Source organism: Brachyistius frenatus, unplaced genomic scaffold (assembly GCF_029030835.1).
Source record: "Brachyistius frenatus isolate BFR_SWC_R1_liver_20210118 unplaced genomic scaffold, ASM2903083v1 Contig_409, whole genome shotgun sequence".
In the NCBI taxonomy this organism is placed as follows: Eukaryota; Metazoa; Chordata; class Actinopteri; family Embiotocidae; genus Brachyistius; species Brachyistius frenatus.
In genome coordinates this window covers 87501-95000 of record NW_027211008.1, presented here as the reverse complement: position 1 = coordinate 95000, position 7500 = coordinate 87501, and the positions used below count along the sequence as shown (strand labels likewise).

Sequence of the window (7500 nt, the reverse complement as noted above, 5' to 3'; positions counted from 1 at the left end):
GGTTTCAGGGTTTCAGGGTTTCAGAGGTTTCAGGGTTTCAGAGGTTTCAGGGTTTCAGAGGTTTCAGGGTTTCAGAGGTTTCAGGGTTTCAGAGGTTTCAGGGTTTCAGGGTTTCAGAGGTTTCAGGGTTTCAGAGGTTTCAGGGTTTCAGAGGTTTCAGGGTTTTAGAGGTTTCAGGGTTTCAGAGGTTTCAGGGTTTCAGAGGTTTCAGGGTTTCAGAGGTTTCAGGGATTTCAGAGGTTTCAGGGTTTCACAGGTTTCAGAGGTTTCAGAGATTCAGAGGTTTCAGGGTTTCAGGGTTTCAGAGGTTTCAGGGTTTCAGAGGTTTCAGGGTTTTAGAGGTTTCAGGGTTTCAGAGGTTTCAGGGTTTCAGAGGTTTCAGGGTTTCAGGGTTTCAGAGGTTTCAGGGTTTCAGAGGTTTCAGGGTTTCAGAGGTTTCAGGGTTTCAGAGGTTTCAGAGTTGCCCCCTCTGGACAGTGAAAGTGTAAACAATAAAAACTAGCAGAATTTGTCGAGGTTCGATGAAGCAGCTGTTCAAAACTAGACTGTCTTCTTCTTCAGGTTAACCGGAGGTGATAAATTATCTAATGTCCACAATTTGTGAATATTTAGAGTCACCTAAGTTTTATTAGATCAGCGTTTCTACTGTTTTCCTTAATTAATCTCTCAATATTTAAACTAAATTATCATTAAACTGTTCCTACAGTATGTTCAGTGTTTTTTAGCACAATGTCCGAATAGTTCTTCTAAAATGAGTTTTTTAATGTGGACAAATGGATGTTAAATTTAAAGTTAAAGTTGATCAGATGAAGTGTGTGTTGATAAAACCATGTATTATTATTTAATTCCTGTCAGACGTGAGTCTGACGTGTCGTGACTGAGTGTTATTCAGCAGTAATGTTGTTTCAGATCTTTATAATATTAAATTCACATTGTGGAGACAAAACGGCCAAAGAATGAGGTGATAAACTCTCTGATTCATATTTACTATTAAAGTTACAGTAAAGATGCATTCTGAGGCAACATGAACTCATCTGCCCTAAATGAACTACGTTACCCAGGGGGCACTGCGCGACGCCCACCTTCCTGTTTACCCTTTGCCCTCTGCTGCCATCCTCTGACAGAGGTCAGAGGTCAGTCTAAGCAGGCTAACATTACAGTCATGTTAGCGTGGCTCTCAACGAGGAGGAGGAGCCAGAAACACGACGCACACCGCTGGAGGCCGGAAGTTTAAAGACGAGATTTAAAGTCTTCAGGTAACAAACAAACGGAAACCAACAGAGAAACGTTTGACATGAGATACTGCACGAGGAAGATGAACCGGTCCTCACTCAGATTAAATACACCTGGAGGAGGAGGAGGAGACACGAGGAGACACGAGGAGACACAGGTGGAACAAATCAACGAGCAGCTGGAAGCAAAGTTCACGCGGTTAAAACAGACGGAGGACTTCAAAATAAAACCGGAAGTGACTGCTGGCTGTTTAAAACTAGAAATATGACAGACATAAAGAAAGAAAGATAGTACAGATGTCAATCCTCCCCAGCTAGTAGCTGACCTCATGGTACGTAACTCTTACTAGTGTACAGAAGTAAAGGAAGTATTCACGTCCTTAAAAAGTACGAATACGACACTGTGACAATACTTCATTGCATTACTGTTATAAATAATGTTTTTGTTGAATGGATGTGTATTTTACTGCTGGTTATTTGAGGTGTTTATTTTAACTACTTGTTGTCCTGTTGGTTAGTTTATTCTGCAGTAATGCATCATATTCTGTAACATCATATGTTTGTATCGTCTGTGTCCTGTAAAAAACACATCTCTTAAACGTCAAGTTCAGAAAAACAATGCATTTTCCAGCAAATCCAAGAAGGTTTTAAAAGAGTTTATTGAGCTTAAAAATTTGAAGAATTTTCTCATTCCATAAAAAAATATCGTTTAGTTTATCAGAACTTAAAATCACAAGATTTTGAGGAACATGGTTGACCAGATAGAGTATGAAAAACTGCAATCTACATAAGTACAATGTGTAAAATGGAAAAACTAATAATTTGTACAGGTCCTCTCCACCTGCTGCTGGGTCCATCAGGAAGACACTGATCAACAGTGTCATGATGAGGACTGTTAGGTGTACGTGTGATGCTGACCAGCAGGGGTCGCTGTTCACCCCGAACAGACAGCAAGCTAACTCAGTGTCTCCTATCTGCTCTGAACTCTCTCACACATCCTCAGAAGACGGCCTCGTGAAACCCTAATCTCCCCGCTGGTGTGACCTTTAACCCCCAGTTTTACATAACATCTGGGCCACACCTCAGTACGGTGTGTGTGTGTGTGTGTGTGTGTGTGTGTGTGTGTGTGTGTGTGTGTGTGTGTGTGTGTGTGTGTGTGTGTGTGCGTGCGCACGCAAAGGGAACAGGTAAAGACACAGTCAGGGATTAATGTGGCTTCAGGAAGTGAATCCAAGACGTGAAGATGGAAGATACACGGCTGTACATGTGTGTGTGTGTGTGTGTGTGTTAAGAAGTGTGTGTGTGTGTGTGTGTGTGTGTGTGTGTGTGTGTGTGTGTGAACTAGGTGTGGTGGTGAGGGGAGCGGTCCTGCAGTGTGTGTGTGTGTGTGTGTGTGTGTGTGTGTGTGTGTGTGCTTATATGAGTAAGCATTAGTAATCAGTCAGCTGTCACTGAAGTGCTTTGTGTTGCAGAGCATTACAGTTTGACTGCAGGACAAAAGCTGGAGGCAACTGCTGTGTGTTATTGTGTATGTGTGTGTGTGTGTGTGTGTGTGTGTGTGTGTGTGTGTGTATGTATGTGTATGTGTGGGTGTGTATAATGGATTATTCACCACTTCCCGTAACTCCACAGCAGGTTCCTCCTTCATGCTTGTTTTTCTTGTACAGTGAATGTGAAGTGTGAATGAAGGAGATGAGGACTTCAACCAGCAACCTCACAGCCCGAGACATGTCTCCCTCCCCGTCACACACTCGTTACTTTACTGACGCTCGCTGTGAGCAGAGGACGGCCACCACAACGTCTCTGTGTTACAGAAAGCTCAGTGTGTGATCCCAAAGCTCCTCTCAGTATTTATCATGTTTTAATCAGATTAACTGTGAAATATGAATTTAAACCCACAGAGAATGATCATCAACTCTTTTAGCTCCTGGTGATCTGTTCTGATTCAGTCTCAGTGCTCCCATCCACAAAGAAAACTGCAGCTGAGTGCCACTAGAGGTCGGCTCCAAAAAGCCTCCGGCTCCATAGACTCCCATTCAACTTCTCTCATCAAATCCAAAGTGAATAAAATGTGTCCATCAGTTATCTCGGTGTTGTTAGCTAAAGTCACTCCTTCTTCTTAGTTTTCTGGAGGTCCATCTGAAAATAATCCCTCATTCATTAGAAAAGAAGATTCAAGAAGACCTGTTTTTGGGGGCGTGTCTGTTTGATTGACAGGCCTGTGGTGCAGTCAGGTTACAGCTATCGGTGGGCGGGACGTAGTGTCGTCAGGTTTCCAATCAGATCGGTCAGATCCACCGTGTATATTTCATACATCTTTTTGTCCTTAGGTTTGTCATTAACATTTCATCTGTGGTCCATTTTATTGCCGTTGTTTTGTTTATTTTTAAGAGCAAAACAATATTAAGTACATTTTATTTCTTTTTATATCATAGATGACATCTTTTTTTCTGCCGTTATTTTTAGGACATTGATGGAGTTTCATAAAAGTGAAATGGCATATTTAAAAAAAAAAACACCTACTACATCAGAATGACAGCTGGCTTGAAAGAAAATCAAATTATTAAAGCTATGAGTAATCTGAAGAAATTAAAACAGTTCTGAAGATCAGAGGTTAGATGATGTCATGCAGGTATTTTGGTTGTACAGGTGACTGAATCTTTAGAAACACTTTGTACACGTCGAAGAGTCTCCGCAGCTTCACCTTCCTGCTGTGCTCCGTATGAAAAGCACATGCAAATTGCCGCATTGGGAGCTGTTGCAGCTCTCTGTCGCCATGGTGCTGTGTTGCCACGGTGTCGCCATGGGGACTCCGGGGTCACTGGTGATGAGGTCACATCCTGATGAGCCTCTTATGGGAGATGGCAGACGTTAATCCACTTATCACTAGCCAGCACACACGCACACACACAAACAGACACGCACACACATATACACACTTGTATATATATATATATAAATGTGTGCATATATATAAATGTATATATATCCACCTGTAAATTGGGCTGAGTGTTGTACACATGAAAGGAAGAGTTTCAATCCACCTGAACATCCAATAGTGCACCGACTTCACTGATCTGCTGAAAAGTAACATAAATATACACACTGAAAGAATAGACATGCTTCTTACTAGTTATTTTAACAATAACAGGGTTTCATAAAATAAAAAAAGGAATAGTTTAAGGAATATTTGCACAGAAGCTGCATCCAAGACTCCGTTAGCTTAGCTTAGCATCACGACTGCAGGCCTCAGCAGGGGGAGGAGCTAACCGGGCTCTTGAACACACCTTCTCTGGTGTTTAACTGAAGTGTAAAAACGACCAGTCCTGGCTTTACATCCAATAACATGCTGAACAGCAGTGACTTCCTGTTGTCTTGTCGTCACCGTGACGATGCCTTCATTACTGAGTTTTGTGCTTCTAATTTGCATATTTCTTAATTTATCTGTTTAATCCAATCAACAGTGGGAACAGGAAGTGTTTCATCATTGCTTGAACAGTCAGATGAGGAGGAGGACCAGACATATTCATATTCAGACATATTTATCAGTGAAATAAATCCTTTAGAGACGTAAGTTAATTCAATTTAACTTTATATTGTTTAAATTAATTTCCAAGAGTCTAATGATCTTAAATTATTACTTAAATTAATTGATTTGAATTTGTGTTACAGGCATATATATTGAACATAACACCATTTCAATAATACTGTCAGTGATGATGGTGCTGAAGAATATTACTGACAATATAGTCTAGAGATTACATGTACAGCTAATATATTCTTACAAATTTTATTAAATCAACCATTTATACTCTTAATGTGTTGATTAGTTGTTGAATCATGTTTTTTTTCTATAAACTACTGAACAATGAATCTGTTTTAATCTGTTTTTTACTGATTGACCAATCCCATAATTGACTGATTGCGTCACACTGATCTGATTTGCTTCTCGTACTGCAGACTGCATATTAATATGTTCAGTTTTAATTCATGCATAATGGAATGTGTGGACAGACAGACAGGCAGAAAGGCAGGCGGGAGGCAGACAGGCAGACAGACAGGTCGCTCCAGAGGTGACCGGGGAATCCTGCTCTCTCAGTGCCGGCAGACACAGCCTCCTCCTCGGCCACTGCTCCTCCTCCCCTCCCCTCCCCTCCCTCTGCCCTGGTTGCGCGTTGGGGGATCCGACGACGTCACAGCAGCACACACACACACACACACACACACACACACACACACACACACACACACACACACACACACACACACACACTTAGGCAGGCAGACACACATATACACACGCCCTCTCCGCCTCTCTCCCCGTCTCTCTCTCTCACTCTCACTCTCCTCTGCTGCTATTCTGGGAAGTGGCGCTTGGAATAACCCCCGTGTGCGTACGAGTGTGTGTGTGCGTGTGTGTATGTGTCTCCTGATTTCACCCTGACACACGCACACGTACACACTCACAACACAGGCAGACGCACACATTGTCCGTGTGTCTGCCCGCAGTAGTGGAGCTCCGCAGCGCAGATCCGGTCGGAAAGGATTCCTTCCATTTTTACGCGCAACTTTTCCTCCGCCTCGCTTCGCCGCGGTTCCTCCCGGTTCCTCGCGCTGCCGCTCGACTCTTGTGGATTTCTAACAACCGTCTCCAGGCTGCTTCAGCGCGGAGCGAAGAGTCGGATCTCCTGTCAGCGGGGCTGCTTGTTGTCATTTTCTCCGAGAGACGGAGACGCGCCGTCGGAGCGCAGACATACGGTAAGAGCGGGAGGACGAACGGAACGTTACCGGACATATTCTCACACACATCACCGTGACAGCGGACTTTTTTTTACCGTCTGTTTTCAGGCCACTTGATCTTTTGCTTATCTTATAAGGGCACGGCTATGCAGGGGGAATACCCCGGGCACGCATTGCATTGCATGCAGATTACCCGGGTTGCGTAATATCCTGAGGAATTTGCAGTAGCCTGCACGGCCAGCCTGGCTGCAAGGCCGGGGGGAGGGGGGACGGGGGACATGTTGGTGGGTACGAAGCTGAGGAAGCTCGCAGAGGTGTGATGGAGAGGTTGGTTTTCTGTATTTTTATGGGTTATGGACACAAACAAACATCATGAGGTTGGTTTGATTTGCAGACGTTCACCTGTAAACCCTCCAGTGTTCCTCTTCATCACTCACCTGTAAACCCTCCAGTGTTCCTCTTCATCACTCACCTGTAAACCCTCCAGTGTTCCTCTTCATCACTGTGTTTACTGGGTTTGTTCCACACAGTGAAGCTGTGACCTTAATGCACTCTCTGGTATTTCCTTGTTGCTGCTGCACTGTGGTCAGTGTGACATCCCTCACACGTTCACACACACAGGGTGGTTGTGTTGTTGTACGGTCGGCCTTGTTGTTGTACAGTCGGTTGTGTTGTTGTACGGTCGGTCTTGTTGTTGTACAGTTGTTATTGTTGTTGTACAGTTGGTTGTGTTGTTGTACAGTTAGTCATGTTATTGTACACTCGTTGTGTTGTTGTACACTCGTATTGTTGTACAGTCAGTTGTGTTGTACGGTTGGTCATGTTGTACACTCGTCGTGTTGTTGTACAATCGTCATGTTGTTGTACACTTGTTGTGTTGTTGTACAGTCGGTTGTGTTGTACGGTCGGTCGTATTGTTGTACAGTCAGTCGTGTTGTTGTACAGTCAGTCGTGTTGTTGTACAGTCGTCATGTTGTACACTCGTGTTGTTGTACAGTCAGTTGTGTCGTACAGTCATCGTGTTGTTGTACACTCGTGTTGTTGTACAGTCGTCATGTTGTTGTACACTTGTTGTGTTGTTGTACAGTCGTCGTGTTGTTGTACAGTAGGTTGTGTAGTTGTAGGTTGTTGTGTTGTAGGTTGTGTTGTTGTATAGTCGTCATGTTGTTGTACACTCGTGTTGTTGTACAGTCGTCGTGTTGTTGTACACTCGTGTTGTTGTACAGTCGTCATGTTGTTGTACACTTGTTGTGTTGTTGTACAGTCGTCGTGTTGTTGTACAGTAGGTTGTGTAGTTGTAGGTTGTTGTGTTGTAGGTTGTGTTGTTGTACAGTCGGTCATGTTGTTGTATGGTATATTGTGCTGTTGTACAGTTGGTTGTGTTGTTGTAGGTTGTGTAGTTGTGCAGCAGGTTGTGTAGTTGTGTGTGTTAAAAGGAGCAGGTTGTTGTGTTGCAGGTTGTGTGTGTGTGTGTGTGTGTGTGTGTGTGTGTGTGTGTGTGTGAGAGAGAGAGAGTGTGTGTGTGTGT

General features: G+C 43.5%; 1 protein-coding gene and 1 long non-coding RNA gene across 2 annotated transcripts in view; one reads left to right on the top strand and one right to left on the bottom strand.

Moving 5' to 3' along the window:
* Window positions 1–3597: 3597 nt before the first annotated feature.
* LOC138636843 (uncharacterized) lies at window positions 3598–5807 on the bottom strand. Its single transcript, XR_011312330.1, has 3 exons — window positions 5717–5807; window positions 4226–4312; window positions 3598–4083 (listed from the first exon to the last, which is right to left on the bottom strand). It is a non-coding gene; the product is annotated as an uncharacterized lncRNA (long non-coding RNA).
* A 95-nt stretch (window positions 5808–5902) lies between these two features.
* Window positions 5903–7500, top strand: part of LOC138636836 (uncharacterized) — a 9351-nt gene continuing 7753 nt past the window's right edge. Inside the window, exon 1 of the mRNA XM_069725105.1 lies at window positions 5903–5990. The gene's annotated coding sequence lies outside the window, so the exon portion shown is untranslated. The remainder of the gene's footprint in view (window positions 5991–7500) is intronic.